Raw genomic sequence first — 21,365 nt, 5'->3', positions numbered from 1 at the left:
GGAAACAACTCCTGCCCTTTCTGGTCTGGAGCCTGCACAATGCACCACCACCCCAGGGTGCTCTGAGAGTAGAAGATGGGCTTCTAGACTCACTGCTGGGCACAAGACCACTGAAAGGGAAGAGGCGTGGTGGGTGTGGGAAGTGCTGTGAGAAGCTGCCTTCCGAAAGTTGGTCAGTCACAGGGAACAGACATAGAAAGCGCTAAGATAGGCACTGGAAGGCTGTGAAGGTTCTAGAAGCAAGCAGAGGGGATGAGAGGGGAAACTGGAGTTCAGGTATTCTGGGGACTTGCTCCATTTTACCCAGAACAGGAGGAGGACAGAACAAAAAAGGGAAGAGGGGAGTAGGGCAGTTTACAGTGTGGGGGTCCTTAGAGCCAGCATTTGAGGGTGGTCAGGAATTCCTGGGGATTCCTGGGCTGTGGGATCTATCTGGCCCATTGGTGGAAACAGTGTTCTGATGACAAGAAGGTAGCTGCATCCCTCCTCCAGTGCTGGGGTGTCAACCAATGATCAATCACAGCTTCATCCTTCCCTGGGGACTGCCTCACCACAGTGTATTTGGTACGGGTCAGAGGGCATGGCTGATGACTAGTTGATGTGTGAATACAGAGGCTGGTCCTCTAGCCTGAATCTAGGACAACCCCAAAGGACCATCTAAGCCCCAGGGTTCTCCCGTAGAACTGTCTGAGCTTCTCCATCTGCTCAGCCTTGCCTTTCTCATTCTCCTACTGGTGCACCTTCCTGGAACTTTCCTGAACAAATCTTCTGCAGCCAACCCTCTATCTTAGATTTTGTTTCCAGGGAATCAAATCTAAGACACATGCTCTGCCTCAGTGCCTCCCACCACCCCCTTCACGGAAACTTTTGGAGAGAAGACCAGCAGAATAGGGAGGATGGAAAGATGAGCAGGTGAAGCAGACACCTTCAGCTGACCCCCCGACACAGGTTCCTCCTGTCCAACCAGATTCTTCCAGGCTTCTGGGGACCAGCTGCAAGATTTCCACACTGGTTCTGATACCAGCCGTTCAGCACAGTTTAATTGCACCAAATTTTATTTGAGTCTTCGCTGGGGTTGTCACTTCATCCAATTAAGTGGAGGTTACAGAAGGATCCACTTGTCATTACAGCAATTCCTCCTTGTGCTAAATGCTCCCAGAATCTTAACTACCCAGCAGACATGATCAGAAGAGATGGTTCCAGTGGAAATGGTAGTATTTCTCTTTCATAGAGACAAACATGGGAAGGCCTCTGGGCCCGACATGCACTACCCATGTATAGCAGCCACATAAATTAGACAGGCCTAAATAAGTCAGACTAGACACAGGGATGGGAAGAGAATGCAGATGAGGCTCCCCACCAGACCAGCATTACAGGGAAGGATGGGAACCCACAGTACTCAGGCAATGTGGTACAGAAGTACCAAGCTGAGAGCCAGTTGATAGGGGCTCAGTACCTTGCCCTCTCTGATAAAAAACCAACAAGATGCTTCCACTCCTCTCATGGCCTCTAATGCCTTGAATGATCTGACCCTTGACTATCTCTCCAACGCCCCACCCACCACTCACCTAGTCTATTCCAACTACATTGGTCACCTTCACTTCCTCCACAATGTCATACCCATTCCACCTTTCATGTTTTCTACCTACTTTTATTTCCCTAGAAAGGTCTTCCGATTGTTTATGTGCCTGGTATTTTCTCATCCGCCAGGTGTTGGATGAAAATGTCACTTCCTCCACGAAGCCTCTCCTGGTCCCTTAACAAACCAGGTAGACTCACTTTGTTCTATTTGATTCTAACCTGCCCCTAACCACAGTATATCATTATATATTGGATTACTAACTCTTACAAGGGCCAACCCTCCCTGAAGAATGGTACTGTCCAATATGGTAGCCACTAGCCATTGTGATTTCTTAAATTTACATTACTTAAAATGAGATAAAATTTAAAATCCAACTCCTCAGTCACTCTAGTCCCATTTCAAGTGCTTGACAGTCACTTGTGGCTATTGAGTCACAGGCAGTAGACAGCAGATGCAGATTTCATCATCACAGATAAAGTTCCATGAGACAGTGCCAGTCTAGAGTATCTACTTTATCATAGTTTGATCAACTCCTGTATCCCTGGTGCCTTCAATGGTGCCTGGGCATATAGTAGCCACTCAATAAATATTTGAGTAAGTGAATGAACAAACCAACAACAAATATGTTCAAAAGAGATATGTTCAAAAGAACTAAGAGGAGGGAATATTCCTATCTGTCCAGGGAAGATGAAGAAGTCTTCACAGAGAAGGTGACATTTAAGCTGAGCTTTGAAAGATGACAGTGTGAGAAGGAGGTGACAGGGCATAGAGCAAAGAGAATGGCAAAGGTAAATGCACTGAAGGATGAAAGATTGTGCTGTTTAATGTTAGGGGATTTGGCAAGTTTCTTGGTGTTGCTGTTGGTGGCAGAGTCGAGATTAAAATCAAGTTTCCGGGCCTCCCCGGTCGCACAGCGGGTTGAGCGCAGCGCTGTGAAGCTGTCCGCAGCCTCTGCAGCATGGGTTCAATTCCGGGCCAGCCAGGGAGATCCCCACATGGTGTGGCAGACCTCTCCTGTCTTGCCCGCTGCTCTTCTCAGCCGCGCTTTCGGTCCATCTGCCTGTTTTGCTTCCCGCTCTGTCTCTGGAGAATCCTCTAACACTCCCGCACCTCTGGTCTGTACCCCAGCTCTTGTATAAATAAATAAATCTTTAAAAAAAATAAAATCAAGTTTCCTTTCCCTGAAAAGTCTGACACTCAGGAGCTCAAGGCTAAGATACTGGCTTCAGGGTCCAGATTTGAAAAGTGTGCTAGTTTGGCATATCACTGAGCAGCAAAAATATAGTGGCTTTTTAAAATCATGGCCCCCCAAAAGGTATAGAGATGCTCATAATTTAATAAGCCATAAAAGATCCCCATCTCCTCTCTCTGGTCTGATCTTGGTGCTGAGCACACATGCTGGTGCCCAGGTTGCACAGGAGGCAACGTACAATCTCAGGATGGACAGACAGGAAAGCCGACCTTGGGGGCAGGGATCTGCATGGAATTAATGATGCAAGTAAAGGTGGAAGTAAAGGTGCCCATTCACTATGCTGGCATATGCCTGCTTCCAAACAACCCTGTTCCCAGATAGAAGGCTCAGCCACCTGCCATGAAGATGGCATGCGAGCCCCAACATCACCATGGAGCAGGGTGGCTCAGCCTCAGGAAGCCAGGGGGGTGCAGAGAGTCACAAAGGAGAGGACACGTCCTTGGGCTTTGTGTCCCTTTAGAAGAGGGAGGTTCACACTCTTCTGAAAGATGGGCTCATTTATACAAGCAAACAGATCAGAACACAATACAGGGAGGGATTCCCAGTGCGTGCCTGGATCTTCGCTTTGCCTTGTGGAGATGAAAGGAAAAAAGAAACAAAAGACTTAGAGGAGCTGGAATGAGCCCATGAAGCTCTATCCATTAATCATCTCATCACCTACACTTGCTGGTGCCCTCCTGGATGCCAGCCCTGGGTCTTTTGCTGGGAAGATGCAGGTCGAGCTGTAGCTAGCTGGGGAGCTCATTAGCACCTTGCTGAAGCCAAGGGCTGCCTGCCTTCCAGAAGATATTTTGAACTCTCACTTCAGCTACTTCTTGCAATCAATATAATGCTTTTGCAGTTGCTCCATCCACTGCCCTTGCAGCCAGTGGAGGCTGCAGGCTTCTAAGAGAATCATTTGGCTTATCAGCACACACACCTTCACTTCATAGGAAGCTATATTCCATCTTTTGCACATTGATTCTCTGGGCTCCTTGCACATCAAGATCCAATCTGGGGAGAAGCACCTCCAGGGATGTGCTGTGCTGGAAGCCAGAAGTCAGGCTTCAGCTGGGTGCCGGGGCAATGCAGGCAGAAAGTCCTAGTGACAATAGGTGCTGCCGAAGAGGGCCCATCAGGCAGTTCTAGAGATGACTCAGGAATTGGACCCTGAAGTCAAGTCTCCCACAGTGAGGAACACTGTGTCTGAGACATACTTCCCTTTGCTGCCTAGACCAGCTTTCAGCTGCCCTGCAGTGGACACCAGGGTCCAGGAGAATCGTACCTCCCTACCTGGCCAGGCAGGTCCCATCTCTCTGGCAGGCCACCATTCCCACTGAATAGAGGACTCTGGGATGGGGATCTTGGGGTCTTCCAGGAAAGGAAGTCCCATAGAACACTGCTGACTCCAGTTCTGCAGGATGGCCTTCCAGGTGCCACTTCTCTGGAGCATGCAGAACAACTCTCAAAACTTTTTCCAACACCATTGGGATCCCAAGAGACAGAGTTACTTCTTGTCTTCAGAGTATCTCTCATTAGACCCTGAACACAGTCTAATATAGGAGGGTCCACTGCCCTCAACCTGAATAGAGAGCTGATGCTGCAGACCCCACGGCTTAGGATCACAGAAGATCAGAGCTCGGCAGAATGCTAGGCTAAAGGGATCTAGCCTAATGCCACATGCAAAATGAGGTGACACTATACTTACTTCAGAGGGTTTGCTGTGAGAGTGATAGAAGATAATCCTTAAGAGTGTTGGATTACACATCAACAAAAAGAAATATAAAAACCATATGATAATATCAATAGATGCTGAGAAAGCTTTCGACAAAGTGCAACACCCATTCATGATAAAAGCCCTTGAAATTCTTGGGATACAAGGAACATACCTCAACATCATAAAGGCCATCTATGACAAGCCAACAGCCAGTATCATTCTCAATGGTGAAAAGCTGAAAGCAATTCCATTAAGATCTGGAACAAGACAAGGATGTCCACTCTCACCATTGCTTTTCAATATAATACTGGAAGTCCTAGCCAGGGCAATAAGACAAGAGAAAGACATCCAAGGAATCCAAATAGGAAAAGAAGAAGTCAAACTATCACTATTTGCAGACGATATGATATTATACATAGAGAACCCCAAAAACTCCACAGAAAAGCTAATTCAACTCATCAATCAGTTCAGTAAAGTGGCAGGATACAAAATCAACACGCAAAAGTCAGTAGCCTTCCTATACACAAACAATAAATCTGAAGAAGAAGAAATCAAAAAGACCATCCCTTTTGTTATTGAAACAAAAAAAATCAAATATTTGGGAATAAATCTAACAAAAGAGGTAAAGGACCTATACAAAGAAAACTATAAAACACTGTTAAAAGAAATAGAAGAAGACACAAAGAAATGGAGAGACATCCCCTGCTCATGGATTGGAAGAATAAACATTATTAAAATGGCCATCCTTCCAAAAGCAATATACAGATTCAATGCTATTCCAATCAAAATTTCAATGTCATTCTTCAAAGAAATAGAACAATTATTGATGAAATTCATATGGAATCACAAAAAACCCCGAATAGCCAAAGCTCTCCTGAAAAAAAAAGAAGGGAATGGAGGCATCAGACTCCCAGACTTCAAACTATACTACAAAGCCATAATCATCAAAACCGCATGGTATTGGAACAAGAACAGACATACAGACCAATGGAATCGAATAGAAAATCCAGAAATAAACCCACAGGTTTATGGTCAACTAATCTTTGACAAAGGAGCAAAGACTATGCATTGGAGCAAAGAAAGTTTGTTCAATAAATGGTGCTGGGAAAACTGGGTCGCTACATGCAAAAGAATGAAGCTTGACCACCATCTCACACCATACACAAAAATCAACTCAAAATGGATTAAAGAACTTGACATAAGACCTGAAACCATAAAATATATAGAAGGAAATATAGGCGAAACACTACGTGATTTGCACATCAAAGACATCTTTACAGACACATCACCCAAAGCAGTGATAGTGAAGGCAAAGATAAACAGCTGGGACTATATCAAATTAAAGAGCTTTTGCACAGCAAAAGAGACAATAACAAAAACAAAGAGAAACCCCACCAACTGGGAGAACATTTTTGCACCCAACACTAATGATAAAGGACTGATCACAAAAATCTGCAAAGAGCTGATGAGTCTCAACAACAACAAAGAAAATAATCCAGTCAAAAAATGGGCAGAAGAGCTTAAAAGAAACTTCTCTGAAGAGGAAATGCAAATGGCCAACAGGCATATGAAAAAATGTTCAACATCACTTGTCATCAGGGAAATGCAAATCAAAACTACCATGAGATACCATCTTACACCAGTGAGAATGGCACATATTAAAAAAACTAGCAACAACAAATGTTGGCGAGGGTGTGGAGAAAAAGGAACTCTTCTGCACTGTTGGTGGGAGTGCAAACTGGTCCAACCACTGTGGAAAGCTGTGTGGAGATTTCTGGACCTACTAAACATAGAGCTTCCATATGACCCAGCAATTCCACTCCTAGGTATTTACCCAAAGGACACAGAAACATCAATTCCAAAGAACACCTGCACCCCTATGTTTATAGCAGCACTGTTTACAATAGCTAAGCTTTGGAAACAACCCAAATGCCCAAAAATAGATGACTGGATCAAGAAGATGTGGTACATATATACCATGGAATATTACTCAGCATTCAAAAAAGATAAACACATGCAATTTGCTGCAACATGGATGGCGCTGGAAGGGATCATGCTCAGCGAAATAAGCCAAAAAGAAAAAGAAAAATACCGGATGGTCTCACTCATAGCAGGAATCTAGAAAACTTAAATAAGGGACCAGGAAAATGAATAACTATAAGAAAGTGAAAATCAAAATCAACAAAAAACTATGAACCAGAGACACTTTTAGGGGGGCGGGGGCGGGAGGGGAGGGATTGGGGTCAGAATGGGGGGCTGCAATTGTATGGGGAATATAACAATAAAATTTATAAAAAAAAAAAAAAGAGTGTTGGATTAGTCACCTTTGCTGCAGTAACAAATATTCCCAAATCTTAAAGATGTAAACACACACTTATTTCTTGCTTTCAGGTCTGTGGGTCAGTTATGGTTTGGTTCCAAGCTGAGTTCAAATTTGCTCATGTACCCCTTATTCTGGAAATGAAGCTGAAGGAACAGCTGCTGCCACCCAGAGCAGGTTCTAATGATGGTCAGTAATGGCCATGATGGGGAGCAGAAACAACCGACTTCTTAGAAATGGCATGAGTTCTTTCTGCTTTCATTCTATTGCTCAAAGTAAGTCACATGGCCAAGTTCAAAGTCAGCTCTGTCAGAGTTGATCAAGAGTGTGTTCTGCCAATGGGTAGGATCAGGAAAAGTACATATTTGCAGAACAACAGAATCTCCAGAGATGCTTAGCCAGGGCTTAGTACAGAACAACTTCTAGAATATGTTAGACTTGATCAACATAGGTATTATCAGCTTTAAGAGTGTTGGCATTCTGCTGGGGACCCACTGAGGTTCATATAAGCTGGAGGCAGAATTTGGGGGGCTACTACCAGGTTATAGCCCTGGAAAAGCTTTACCCCTCTTGCCTGGTTCATATTTGCTCTAAGACCTGTGGTCACTGCGATGAAGAAGAAAGGGGGAGACAATAGCCAGGCCTAGTCTGGCCCCATAGCTGTCCTTGCAGCCAGCAGGAAAGGGAAAAGGTGGCATTTCATGAAATGTGAGCTACGGCAGCCCTAGACCTCCTGTCCTGGATTAAATTCCCACTCCACTCTCACGAGGAGGGAGAGCATGTTGAAACAGAATTGATTTTTTTTCTACATATTTTTCTTAAAAAAAAAAAAAAAAACAACTCTCAATGTTTATTTTTATTTCCTTTAGGCTGAATCTTAACTCCAAAAATAGACCATCTTTTTCAGTAGCCCTGTCATTAGCAGTTGCTACAAACACTATGTCCCCCACACGTTGAATTTCAAGAGCGACACTTGAAAAGAGCAACTAAAACACAAGACTCCTGAGAGTCACAATGAGGGCAGTGGCTGCAGCTCCAGGTGCCCTCAGTCCACGAGGGCATGGCCAGGCACCAAGCTCCTCCAGAGCTTCCTGTGCCTCTCAGGGTCCACAACCACCCTGAAATTTGCTCCCTTGTGTTCCTGAGTATATCCATCCCCCAGGAGAAGTTGGGGCCTCTCATCCCACCATCTCCACTGTAGTTCTGTGTCTTTAGCCATGTCACTTAACTTCTTTAAGTCTCTGAGTCCTCGCCTAGAAAATGAGTCATTTGGAGCCTTATCATGACTCTGTACATGTGAGGTAACCCCAACAGAATTCCTGCTATACACAGAGGCCAACTATAGCGATCTGGGCTGATTTCCAGGCTGGGTACAGTTTAAAGGTCTGGAAAGAAAAAGAGATTGCTTTGCCCATCCTTCCAAAGAGGCAGAAAGGATTAGGGCACTACTGAAGCCTGTCGTTGAGGTATTTGTATAGCCAGTGCCCATTGGATATAAAGGGCCAGGCACAGGGCCACAGAAAAAGCCATAGGCCCCGTGCCTGCCCTCAGAGAGCCCACAGCCTCATGAACATGACCATTTGCTACACATTGTGCAGTTTAGCGAGGTCACCTCACACAGCAAGGGTGAGCAAGGCAGAGCCAAAGGCCGGGAAGCAGGTGCATCAGAAGGACAAGTCATGAGCCAGTAGTGGGATTAAGATGTGCCTGGTGTGTCCTGAGAGCTGTGTTTGGAGGGGAGGCTCTTCTGTAGCAATGGAGAGGCCACTGGGGGGCAGGAGCGAGGGGTAAGTTTGGTCCTGACAAGGAGACAGAAAAGATGTGAGAGAAGAGGGTACAAACCCTGAGAGATGGAAGAGGAGATAAAGAACCTGTCCCTATCCCAGCCTTAGCCTCACCGCTCTCCTGTCTACACCTCCCAGGGTGAGTCTGCGGCCACTACTCATGCCTGCAGAGACACACACCTCATGTCATTATACAAGAAAATATGTGAATTCTGCAGAAGAAAAGGCATGAGAACAATTCAGATGGAGCTAGAGGGGAGATTTCACATCTAAAAACATATATAGATGTTTAACTGAGTCCCCCAGGTGCCTGTGAATGCAGTTTTGTTTGAAATAGGGTTCAAGCTATAATCCAGCTATGATCAGGCCACACTGGATTTGGATGGTTCCTCCTCCAGTGTTTGGTGTCCTCAAGAGCTCATTTAGCTCATTCCCCTTTTTTTCCTCCTCCACTAGAATAGATGCTTTAAGATACCAGAAGCTCAGACTCTATAGGCTCTTTGGCATCTCCCTTATAACCTGGGGATTCCTGGGACATAGTAGATGTTTAACAAACACTTGCAAGTCATTGATCCATCGATTAATATAGTCAGTTAGAGAGTGGGATAGCATTGTCTCGGTGCTGGTTTAACAAAGTCCTAAATGGCGTTAATTACTTGCTGTCCTTAATAACAGAATGCTCAAACATGACATGCAAATGTCTCACAACTGTGCACCCCACACCTGCACCCCAGGTATCAGACCTGGGGAGCTAGTACCCACAACTCTATTGATACCGACAAGCTGGCGTCACTTAAAATGCTAGTGAGTAACGAAGCATTAACAGGTTATGAGAGGGAGAGATGGGGAGCGTGGGAGCAGGTGGACCTGAGAAGACAGAACAGAGTCTGGGAGGGAGTGGGAGGGGGACAAGAAGTCTCCTGCCAGAGGATATGACAAGCAGAGCAGAGGGAGCCCAGTTACCCTCTGGGACCCGAAACATGAGGAAGGTGACAGGAGAAGGTGATGGGCAGGACTGGGCAGACACTGAGGACAGCAGAGAGATGATGAGGCCGTGCAAGACGGGATGTCAGGAAGCAGAGGCACAAACTCAGAGAGGCCCGAGAGTTTCTGGACTCCGAGAACACAGATGGACACATAAAATGACCTGGCACCAGCATGAGATTCATCAAAAGAAAAAATTTCAAGTCCACCATTCCCATTGTTGTTTAAGCCCGAAGCCTAGAGAGCCAGAGTGTAGATCACGACCTGTCAGTCAGCCCTAAATCCTGATGCGGCCGACTCACCCTCCTTTCTACCACAGAGAGCCCCCGCAGGGAATCCCTGATGCCCCCATTTGTTTTCTGCCTGCCTGGAGCACCTCTTAAGGAAGCTCCTCACCGCATCTTCCTGCAGGGGCTGGACCCCCCACACTGTGCCCGCTGGCTGCAAGTGTGAGCACACAGCTCTGCTGGTCCTGCCACATGCCCCTGGGCAGAATGGCTGGTCCAGCACTGGATTTTCAACCCAGGCAGGGATGAGGAGACTTCTTTCCTGAGACTGACATTCAGACACAGAGAGAAGTAATTTTTTTCCTCAAGGTTGTTCAACTAGAAGGTGTGGATCTGGACCCGACAGTCCCCAACAGACCCCCAATTTCCCCCTCAGCGTGTATGAGAATGACATCAAGGAGGACAAGCAGAACAGGACAGGCAGAGAGGACACAGCCTCGGGCCCGCCACTCCAACCTTGGGCTGCAACTCTGTACAGGGGCAGCTCTGTGCCTGGGCATCCAAGGGGCCTCCATGTCCACAACCCTTCTTGGGGACTGAAGCCAATTAGAGTTGGGGTACTGCTGCTCACCATGGAGAGGGTCCACACTGATAAAGCCTCCCCATCTCCATTTTCACTCTCAGAGCCGTCCCGCTGAGCCTCCTGCCCTTGACTGTGTCAGTAGCCCTAGAGCTGCGACAGGACAAGAGTGAAGGTGTGGGCAGGGTTGTAGCTGCAGAGATCTTCAGCTCAGGTAAGTGTCAAGGGCAGAGGCAAGAGTCCACTCTGGCAGTGAAGTGGGGGCCCGCTCCTGAGACACGAAAGTAAGACAAGGCAGAGCCAGGCATCTGCCAGAGGGAATTCTTCCAAAGCCAGTGGGGGAATGACTGGCAAGTGGGGCTGGCAGAAATGAGCTGTACAAACAGGTCCCAAGGCAACCGTCTGCTGCCAGACTGCTCTGCCTTAGAGGTTCTGAACAAGGCAAGAGAGCCAGAGCCAGAGCGACGTGGCAGGAGGCAGCAGTCACCAAGTTCTTGATGGGATGGCTGGAGCACTTGCCAAAGCAGGCACCCCTCATATCCCATTTGAGGGCACTTACACTTCAGTATTGCAAACCCCTTCCCTTGCCCTAAATCCTCAAAAGTCTGTTACACCACCAAAATGTGCATGTGCATGTGCGTGTGTAAGGAAAGAAGGAAGAAAAATTAAGGAAAGGGGACTGTGTTCCAAATGTGGATGGTGCAGAAGGTGTAAGGGTGAGAAGCAACAGAGATGGCAAGCCAGAGGAAGTGGAAACCAGATAAAGTCAGAAGGGAACAATTATGAGCTGCTGGGAATATGCAAAAATTTGAAAGAGCTCATCTGTGCAAATCTCAAAGAGCTGGGTAATGCCTGTTGGCATCCTGGTTGCAGAGATCTGGGGTTAGGAAGCTCATCTCAGATCATACCTGGCGTGGACTCATGCAAAGATAGTGACTCCCAAATGGGCTTCTGGAAATTGTACAGCACCCACTGATGATACTGGGTACCAGTTGCTAATCAGGAATCCTGCTGTCATAGCTGGACAAAGGAGGAAAGGCATGAAAATGGGATCCCTAGACTCAAACACGAGAACCAAGTCTATACTCAGCAAACTTCTGGGCATGGGTCAAGACCTGGGAGGTGGGTATTCTGTGATTTCCTTCATCTCTGCTTATGCAGAAGTCAAGGAATAAAGTCAACAAAGCCTGAAATTCAGCAGAGATACCTGGAAGCCACCCTTGTCCTCAGGCTGGCCACTTAATGGTCTGCATTGGCTGAGCTAGAGAAAGGAAACAGATGAAAGGCAAGAGGAAAGAAAGGTCACAGAATAAGCACAGATGTGCCTCTGGCAGCAACGCCCAGAGAAAAGGAGCAGCCTTCAGATGAGATGGTTCTCAGGATCAGGCAGAAGGAGCCAGCTTACTCCCCGAGCCATAAGGCAGACCCAGAAGTCTCTTCTGATGACGGCCAGGCTCCCACAAAATGCCAGGGGAAGTGCAGCACTGTCCTGCGGCTGTGGGTGTCTCCACACCACACTGGTGGCCCCATTAAAATAAAGGTCATGTAGGGTAAATTAATCAGACAGTCTCTGTGGCTGTCATCTGTGGCCTCAATCATGTCAATACAGAAGGTGCTTAGGAGCCTGGGTGTGGAGCACACATGCCTGATTGTGGGTACCTGGAGCATAGGTATGCATGCATGTGTGAGGGTGCACACCTGAGCCTAGAGGCTGGGATAGAAGCAGCAGCAGTGGTGGCAGCGAAAGGATGGACGAGCAGCGTGACTACAGAGGCGGTGAGACCACGAGAAGATACGAGAGAACGCCAGAGAGAACCCAGAGAAAGAGCATGAAGATTTGAGTGGGGCTGGGAAGCTTGGTTGCCTGCCTGCCTCCCAACCACCCCCCCAACCCCCTCCTGACCTGTGCCTGCCTCTTTGCATGGCAGTCTCTCTGCCTGGTGTGCCTGTACCTGGTTGCCTGAGAGAGCATCAGAGCCTGAAAAACCCAAGGGCTCTGGACTCTCTTTATCCATCTGCCCAAATCAATAGTGAACCTGCCCACATGCATGCTTGCACAAGGGGTCTCTAAGCCGTCAAAGCAGGAAGGGCCAAGTAATGACCAGAGCTACCCAGGAGTACCCAGGCCCTCTGCATATGAGTTGGATTAGTCGAGGTTGATTATTCCCATCACAGTCCACAGAGGTTATGGGTGGGATGGGGTGGAATGGGTTCCACACATCTTTTAGGGGCCCAGGCTTTTATCTGGAGATGCAGCCTGCCTCAGCACGTGGTCTCAATTTGCCATGGCAGGAGGAGGTGAGACAGAGGACTCCCGCAGGGGAGATTCTTAAAAGGTCAGACCTGGAACGGATGTATTTCATCCCAGTCCCACCTAGATACACAAGTCTGAGGGGCCTAAGTTTCCTGCCCACCTAGGAGGAAAAGTAAGTGGTGCAGAGAAGAGATTATACAGTCACGAGAGTCTTTCGACTTGCCCGGCCCATATGGAGGAGATCCCATACTGATTTCTATACCTGGTCTCACTGCACTTTAGAAAATGTGAAGCAAGTAAAATCACTTTTCCCATCTTTCACAGAGGGAGAAAGGGAAGCTCAGTTGTTTGGAGAGATGAATCCAAGAGCCAGAAGTCAGCCCAGACTTTCCCACTTAAAGTGCACCCTCTCCACCTCCCCAACTCGCCTTGCAAGGGTATTTTCAACTACTTGCTGAGATGCAGAAGACCACAGTCCTGTCTCACTGGTAGCCCAGCAGTGCCCCACTCACATGTATGAGAGATTAGAAGAGCAAACCACAAAGCACATTTTGCTGTTGATTAACTCAAACAGGAGACTTTCCTCACCAAGAACAGATGATCGGCCGCTCTGCCAGTAACTGCCTGCCCAGACCGGCAGGCTGCATTCCATCAGGAAGGAGCAGTTCCATTTATTGGGCTGTAAGCGAGTCACATCTGCCTCTGGATACACATATAAAGCAACAGACCCGCTCCTCTGATTAATAATGAAAAGCTGGTGCAAGCACATTTCATTTAAAAGAGAAGAGGCCAAATCCTAGCCCCATGTCTACCAGGGACCAGGAAAGCATGAAAAGTAGGTGCATACACATTCAAACACATACACACACACACACACAAAGATGTAAAGAAATCCACCTGCCCCGTGGCTAGGAAACAGATTTTTTCCCATTCTAAGAGCCTGTGATTCGCAGAGCTGAGCCATTGCTTGCTTGCTTTTTTCTTTTCTTTTTTTTTTTTTTTTTTTTGGTGCTATTTAAGGATAGCATTTATTGTGTAAGGAGGGGAAAGTTTGAAACCCACTGTGTAATACAGCCCTGTTTTTTAACAAATAGGGAAGTTGAGACTCAGATAAATGGTCATTCAAATCTAATGATCAGTGAAACTGAGGCTGCCTTTTCTCTAAGGCTCAGCACTGATCCTGAGTCCCCTGGATCAAGATGACAGCAGATCCTGGCAGAGGACACGAGCATGGAGTTTGCAAACAGTGCAATCTGGACATAGTAAACCCCATTGATTATACCAGGAACCCACTGCCTCGTCCAAATTGCTACCAATTCCTTTTTTGACATGTCTCCTAATTGTTTCAGTTTTTCTGTTTGAAGTTGTTGCCATGATTTCTTCATGCAGATAATTTCTAAATGATCAGTGGTGTTTTCTTTTGAAGTGCAAAACGCTTTGCTCTCTTTCCCCATCTTGTCCAGCCCCAGCTCTCTCGGAGGAAAGAGGTGGCATGCTGGGGGGCTCTGAGCATGAGGACAGCTCCCATGGCCAGTTAGGATGACTTGGGTTGTTCACCTAGATGTCCTACTTCATGCACCAGGTCCTTCTTGGACCACACCCTGGCCCACCCTGGCCAGCCATTCTATGCTCACATTTCCTCATATACAGCTCATGGCCTAAACTCTGATGGGGGTATCATCAGTCCTTGAACTCACGATGTAAAACCACACTTCTGAGTTGAAATTCCAAGTTGCCCCATCTGATCAGCACCAACCTGGGCTCCCATGGCTCCTGAGCTTCATGGGCCAAGTCTAAGCTTCCCCAAACCCTTCCCTTCACACACTTTCTTCCATCACGTGATCTTCTGGAATTTGCAGACTCTTTAGCAATATATAAGGGTTAGAAAGAGACATCTTTTATGATTTTTTTAAAAATTAACAAAAAAAAAGATAATTGTTCAGCTTTAATGTTTTACAGAAGTTGGGACTTTTGAGCCCAAAATCAATGGCTGAAGGAGGCCAGAGGAGTATTTCCTCCTCTCTTTTGAGGTAGAATAGAAAGTTTGGGTTCAAGAAATTAAGCATGGGAGGTTCCTAACGACTTTTTTGGATCCAACTAGTATCAGTACTAGTTAGCTGCCATAACAATTAAACTCCAAGGCATAGTAGTGTGACACAATAACCATTATTCCTTAAATAATTGGACTACTGAGCAGCCAATTTTCTTCCACAAGGTGATTCAGGTACTCAGGATTGTTTAATATTTAGACTCTTCCATCTTCTAGAGGCTTGAAGTTTTCTGCATAGAGTCAACCAAGAGTGAAGAGAAACTCTGGAGAGTGACTAGCAATTTTTAAACACTTAGTCCCCAAAAGGTCATGCAGCAGATCTGGTCACCTTCCTCTAACGGGACGAAACCCATGATGCTAATGAGAATGAGGCAGGTTGGGACATGCCATCCTCCCTTCTGAATCACAGCTCCGTACAGTGGAAGGGGAGGCTCATGTGTCTGACAGACTCATAGCAGCTTCACTGGCCTGAGAGTTAGTGGGAGTGTCTCATGTTCCCAGCACCACGTAATTGGTAGGCATTTTCCTTTAACTGAATTTCCATGGGAATTTAGTGGGGAGATGGGAGAAGGGGGCAAAGCGCAAGTTATAGTAAACCAGAAGTCAGATGTCAATTTTCCAGACAGAGAGACTGGGCTCAGATAAGCAAATCATATCCTCATGGCTACATCACTCGCTCTGCCTTCTTCCTCCCACATCTCACACCCCTCCTGGACGGAAGCCCCATAAGATTGCAGATGAACACCAGAGCACGGGGAATAAAGGAGCATGCCACGGGGCGGGGCCTGGGTTGGTGTTTCTCACCTTTGAAGAGGAAGCTTCTCTGTTGTGGGGTGACCTGAGCATTGCAGGAAGCTTGCAGCCCCTCTGGCCGCCTCCTCCCATCTGTGAATATTAACAATGTCTCCCAACATTGCTGGAAGTGCCATGGGGTCAAAATCACCCTGAATTGAGAACCACTGGTCTGGGCAGAGGTTGTGACATTTCAGAGGGGACCAAAACAATGACCTGAACATCCCTTCCAAATCTGGAGCCCACCATAGCTTAACTAAGTTTAGTTAAGCCTGAAACTTAGATTCTTGGAAGCAATACTCCATGTATATCTGCCATAGGATAGAACTTAAGGAAAATTAGCATGAAGAAGGTCAAAAGGGATTCTCAATTGCAGTAGGGAAAGGTCAGACCATGGGCAGCGGGCTGGGCCATCAGGCTTCTGCATCCTCATCTGAAACACATAAGCAGGTGCGGATCCAACAAACTCTCGAGTGAAATATCCAGTGCAGTGGCTGGCATGCAGTAAATGGTCCACAAATGTTAGCTAACTACAGACCTTGCAGCTCATTCCATACCCCAGATAATTCTTCCATTTGAACACAGGAGGGTAATGTTCCAAGTGAATGAGGATTTAATGCAATTGCCGTTTGATTTAATTTCCAAATGCGTTAACAGTGTTAATGCAACACATCAGCATGCAGCTGATGAGTAGTCAAAATAATTCAAGGAAACCAATACTTGTCAGGTTTTATTTATCCACGTTTATGCCTTCTTAAAAATAAGCTGGTCTTTGTGCCCATATAGAATACAATGTACATAGATATCTCCCATTTGCCTCCCCCCGCCCCGACTCACATATGTTCAAGTAAAGTTATCCACTTTCCTTCCATCTGTCATTATTCTCTTCCCATGAAAAGCAAACAGTGATGTACCCCAAGAGTGAGGGAGTCAGGGGCTAAGGCTAGGGAGCTGGCAAATGTGGGGGTGATAGAGGTGGATAAAGATAAGCATAAACATTTGTTTGCACAGGGTTTACATATCCATGACCCTGCCCCGAAATCCAGGGGAGCTGGCACTCTTGTTCCTCTTCATTATTAGGGAGTCAAACCTTGACAATCCTAATTCACATAGCTAATACAGGGCAGGACCAGGATGCGAACCCCAGTACTCTGATTTACCACCTCTATATGGTGGCCAAAAATTAAGAACCCAAGCCTCAGGATGTGTTCCTACAGAGAAGGCAGCCTGCAAAGATGAAGTGCGGTTTCTCTAGAATCATCTCTTCCAGGAAAGCCAAGATCAGGTATAAGGCCGGGGAAGGAGGCAGGTTAGGGCTGACATGAGAAGGCGTACAGCCTGAGGACACGGGGTGAAGCAGGTGTGCTGGCGGGAAGAAGGGCTCACCGTGAGGTCAGCCTTCCCTTGACAGGCACTGAAGAAAGTCCCAAGCAGTTTTGAAATGGTGTCACCATGGCCACAAGGCAGGCTGAGGCGCAGGCAGATCAACTGAGACCCTAAAATTGCAACCAAAGCAGGACCAAGGAAGGTCATAAGAGGAGCCCAGGGAATTGTGAAACTTACAGTTCCCGTAGCTAGGAAGAAAAGAAAAATAATATTTAAAGGACAAGCTAAAAAGAGGCACCCCTCCCCCAAGGAGAGAGAAAACTCACAGCTCACGCAGCCACAAAGAGCCTCCGCAGAAGAGTCTGAGGAGCTGGAAATGCATCTTGAGCACCTGGCAGGTTGCTAGACGGAGTCGGGAGACTGATTTAAAAATCACCACCAGCAACAAAGTCTTTCTGAGTTAGATATTTTCATCCCATATCTCATAACTTTGGCTGAGGACACCTACGTCTTTGGGCTACGCTCAAGCTCAATCACCTTGAAATGCAAACCACGAGGAAAGCCAGAAATGCGAAGACAAACCTGCACGCAGCCACGAGCACCGGCCTGGAACCGGCAGGTCGAGGGGCCGGATTGTCAATTGAGCGAAACCTCAATTACAGAGCAATCTAATATACACGCAGGTACATGATCACAGCCCGATAAACAGCTCTTCAGAATTAAGTACTTCCAATTTGCTTTCATTTTGGTTGGTGTGTCGCCCTGGGAATTTGATATCACTCGCACTCAAATGCAGGGTGGCTTCTGAAACTCTGAGGCTCGCCATCCCGGGACAGCACTGGTGCCTCGAGCCAGCCATGAACACGCTGGGTCAGGGGAAGACAAGACCCAGCCTGGGCCTGCCCCACCTGGCCAGAGAGAGCACCTGCCAGTTCGCCGTCGAAAGGGGCCTCCAGCTCCTGCCACCCTTGGGCACCCAGGAGTCCTGTGACCTCCCAACACCAGCTTGGAGGTCTGTGTGAATATGGGGGGTGGGGGGCAGGGGCATGTGGCCAGTGGCTGAACACAAGCTATTTTTCCTTTGCCCCTAGATTCCTGGCTCATCAGTGGTGGATGCAGCAGAGGAGCCAAGGGCTGACCTAGCACAGACCCCATGACCCCAGTGTTCCCAAACCATATGTCAGCCCTCATTTCCTTATGCTGTGAGTGAGCACCAGGCCTGTGTTTCAAAGGAGACTTTAATGGATTTCACCCAGGCCACACAGACAGCAGTCAAATCAGCCCTGGGCCAGGAGTCCCCACCCAGCTCCTCAACACCTCTTACTTCCTCACCTGAAAATCGCCCCACATCAGCAAGTTATTTATTTTAACAAACACACACATGGCAGTGGACCAGGCACTCTGCCAAGAACTCCTACATCCATGATCTGACTTAATCCTCACAACATACAGCCCCCCACAACCCTTTATTCTGATTCCCCACTGAACAAGCTGAAGCTGCGAGACACTGATGTTCAAGGTCACAGAGCTGGAACCAGGTGTGCAGGGACTCAACCCCAGTGTCCCAGCTCCAGAGGTCTTTCCTGCTTCCCAACTGAGTGGTGCCAAGCCAGCCCGGGGGGTTCTCTCCCGTGATGCTCAGTGCCACCAGGCACTCCCTGACCCTCAGACCCCATCTAGTGTGTGATGCCAGAAGAGGGGATTCAGAACAGCCCAATGCCCTGGAAGAGCACTTAGCCTATGGGAAATATTTTTGCTTTGTTTTTCCAATTTTTTCCTTTCCCTGAAAGAAAGATTAACATATTTTCCTCGTCTTTTTTTCCCTCTAGCTTAACACCAACTGTAGGGAAAAAGGCAAACAAAGCTGGACACTGAATAGTTGCTATCCCATAAAGGAGGCCCTCAAGTAGAATAAAATGGGGCCAGAGTGGTGGGAGCTTCAAGCCAGCAATGCCCAGCACAAAAAAGACTCTAGAGGACCAGCCGGCCCTGGCCCTCCGTGGGAGAGCAAGGGCTGAGGGTTGGGGCTCAGCGTGGAAGTAGCTCCTGCAACCCATCCACAAACTGCCAGGGCACTACTCCCCCAGGCAGAACCCCCGCCCAACAGGCACAGCCAACACAGGACAAATTCAGGGCCCAGGAGCCCCTGGCCACCTTTGCAAATAGAAAAAAATGATGCTTCTCTGAGGAAATCACATCCTCTGCTCCAAAGGCCTCTGAACTGGGCTTGCCACTCCCCCCACCCCATAACTGGGGACACAAGGAAACCTGGTTCCATGTGTCAACATGTGAAAAGTACAGAGTACAAAGTTCACTACACAGCATTGCCTAGTGTCTCATTACCAACTCCGTGCCAGATAAGTGGAGGTGCTGGGAAGAGCGTGAAAGAGCAGGAGAAAGGCAGTGCCTTCCCTCATGGGCCCCCAAACTGGTATTGTGAGTGTTTAGAGGGCTTGGAGGGAGGTGGGGGTTACACATTCACTGAGTCACTGAGAGGCCTGCAAAGGCCACTTGGTCAAACAAATCAATCTTACACACCAAAGAAAGCAGATAGGAGCCTAACGCAATCAAATGATGGTTTCTTTTCTATATTAATGGCACTTGATGTAAATCTCAAATTATTTTTCTCCCCATTAGCTGTTTTGTTCATGACTACCTAATTTGTTGATCCTCAGCTTAAATGTTCATGGCATTAGGGGGCGGAAGCAAATTCCCACTGAGCACAAGCTATTTTCCCTTTGCCCCCAGATTCCTGGCTCATCGGTGGAGGATACAGCAGAGGAGCCACGGGCTGACCTAGCACAGACTGAGGCCAGTAACTCGCCCACTCACAGAGCAGTCAACAGGGACTTTGAGGCAGAGCTTGATGAAATAACTGAGTGTGTGGGTCAAGGCGGGTGGTTCACAAGACTGTGAACCTTGAAGATGCCCCTCTTCACACAGAGCTAGATCCTAAAGGGGGAGATGGAAACTTACCAAGGAAACAAAAGGAAAATGGAAGTTTGCAGGGGGGGTAATTGCTATGCAGAAAGAGAGACAAGACGATGGAGAGAATGTAGACACCAGAGCGGGGGCCATGGCCGGGAGGCAGGCAGACCCTCTTAGAGAAGATGGAATGGTAGCATCTGAGGTGAACCCTGAAAGAGGATGAATGTCAGCCAGTGAGTCTTAGGGCAACGCAGGAGAGAGAATCCCAGAGCAACCATGGTCTGGTCCCCGGTCGGGGTACCAGTCTCATGAGGGGCCAGAGAACAGAGGTCAGCGGTTTCACCCCAACCCATACTTTGACAGGCGAAGGCATGGGGGTTATCGATCCATATTTCTAACTTCAAGCACACTGGGTATGATTTTACAGCTGGCATACGATGAGCAGCCTCGTTATTTCATTCACTAAATTATGCTATATTAAAATTTTAATCGCAGAACATAACACTGGAAAATGAGTACATCCGTAAGCCGCTGTTGCCAGTGTAAACTGTCAAACTGTTTCTTTTTGCAAAAGCAATATTGCAACACAAAGAAAAATCCATAGAGATGCTCATATTCTTTGGCCTCCCAACTCTTCCCCTAGGGAATTTATCTGAAGAAATAATCCGGTTCCAAAAAATAAGAATGTTCTCTTCTGAAACACTCCATGGAGGTGTTAATTGTTGCAAGCACAAAGGAAAGATGAAGCAAAGCAAAAACACCTGGAATTACCTAAATGACTACAAATAGGGAGATTTTTAAAAACAGGAGGATTCACTTGATGAAATAGTATACAACCACTAGCATTATAACAAAACGATGCAGCCTTTCAAAAACAAACAGGACAGGGCCTCCCCGGTGGCGCAGAGGTTGAGAGCTGGGTTGCAAAGCTGCCCGCAGCCTCTGCAGCGCGGGTTTGATCCCCGGCTGCTCCCCGGCCACCGGAGAGTCCCGCATGGCGCGCAGACCTCTCCTGCCGCCCGCTGCTCCCCTCAGCAGTGTCCTTCGGTCCTTCTGCCTGCTCTGCTCCCCGCTCTGTCTCTGGTGAATTCTCTCACCCTCCCGCGATTCTGACTGTACCCAGTGCATGAATAAACAAAACAAACAAACAAACAAATAAAAAAAAATGCCTCCATTAAAAAAAAAAAAAAAGAATTTCTAAAAAAAAAAAAAAAAAAAAAACAAACAGGACACCCAGCTCCTTGAAAGAAGCAGAAAAGGAAGCAATGTGCACATTTTAACAAAAAAATATGTCAACCAGACCACAAGGTGAACAGGGGGCCAAATGGAAAGAACTGAATCAAGGCCAGGGGTGGGTGGGGGATTATTTCGAAAGTCCTTCCAAAATATTGTCGTTATATTGAGTTTTCAATTAAAATTTGCTCAGAAACAATTGCAATCTCTGCTTGCTGCAAGAGAACACCACCAGAAACAAGGGCATTGGTGCATCCTACCTTTAAAGGCAAAATAAAGCCAGATTTGGAGATGTCAACACGCAGTCTGTCAAGTAGGGCTCTCCTGTTTCTGCAGCTGGATTTTGAGTAACAACGC

The 21,365-nt window shown here is 47.3% G+C and overlaps 1 protein-coding gene across 11 annotated transcripts in view; it reads right to left on the bottom strand.

The window, feature by feature from the left end:
- PTPRT (protein tyrosine phosphatase receptor type T) overlaps positions 1-21,365 on the bottom strand; it is a gene marked incomplete at both ends in the record, with an annotated part of 916,214 nt that overhangs the window by 522,295 nt on the left and 372,554 nt on the right. The gene's annotated exons all lie outside the window — the stretch shown is intronic.

This window comes from Talpa europaea (assembly GCF_964194135.1).
Source record: "Talpa europaea genome assembly, chromosome: 11".
NCBI lineage: Eukaryota > Metazoa > Chordata > Mammalia > Eulipotyphla > Talpidae > Talpa > Talpa europaea.
The sequence above is the reverse complement of the archived record's forward strand: the minus strand, read 5'-3'. Positions and strand labels throughout refer to the sequence as shown.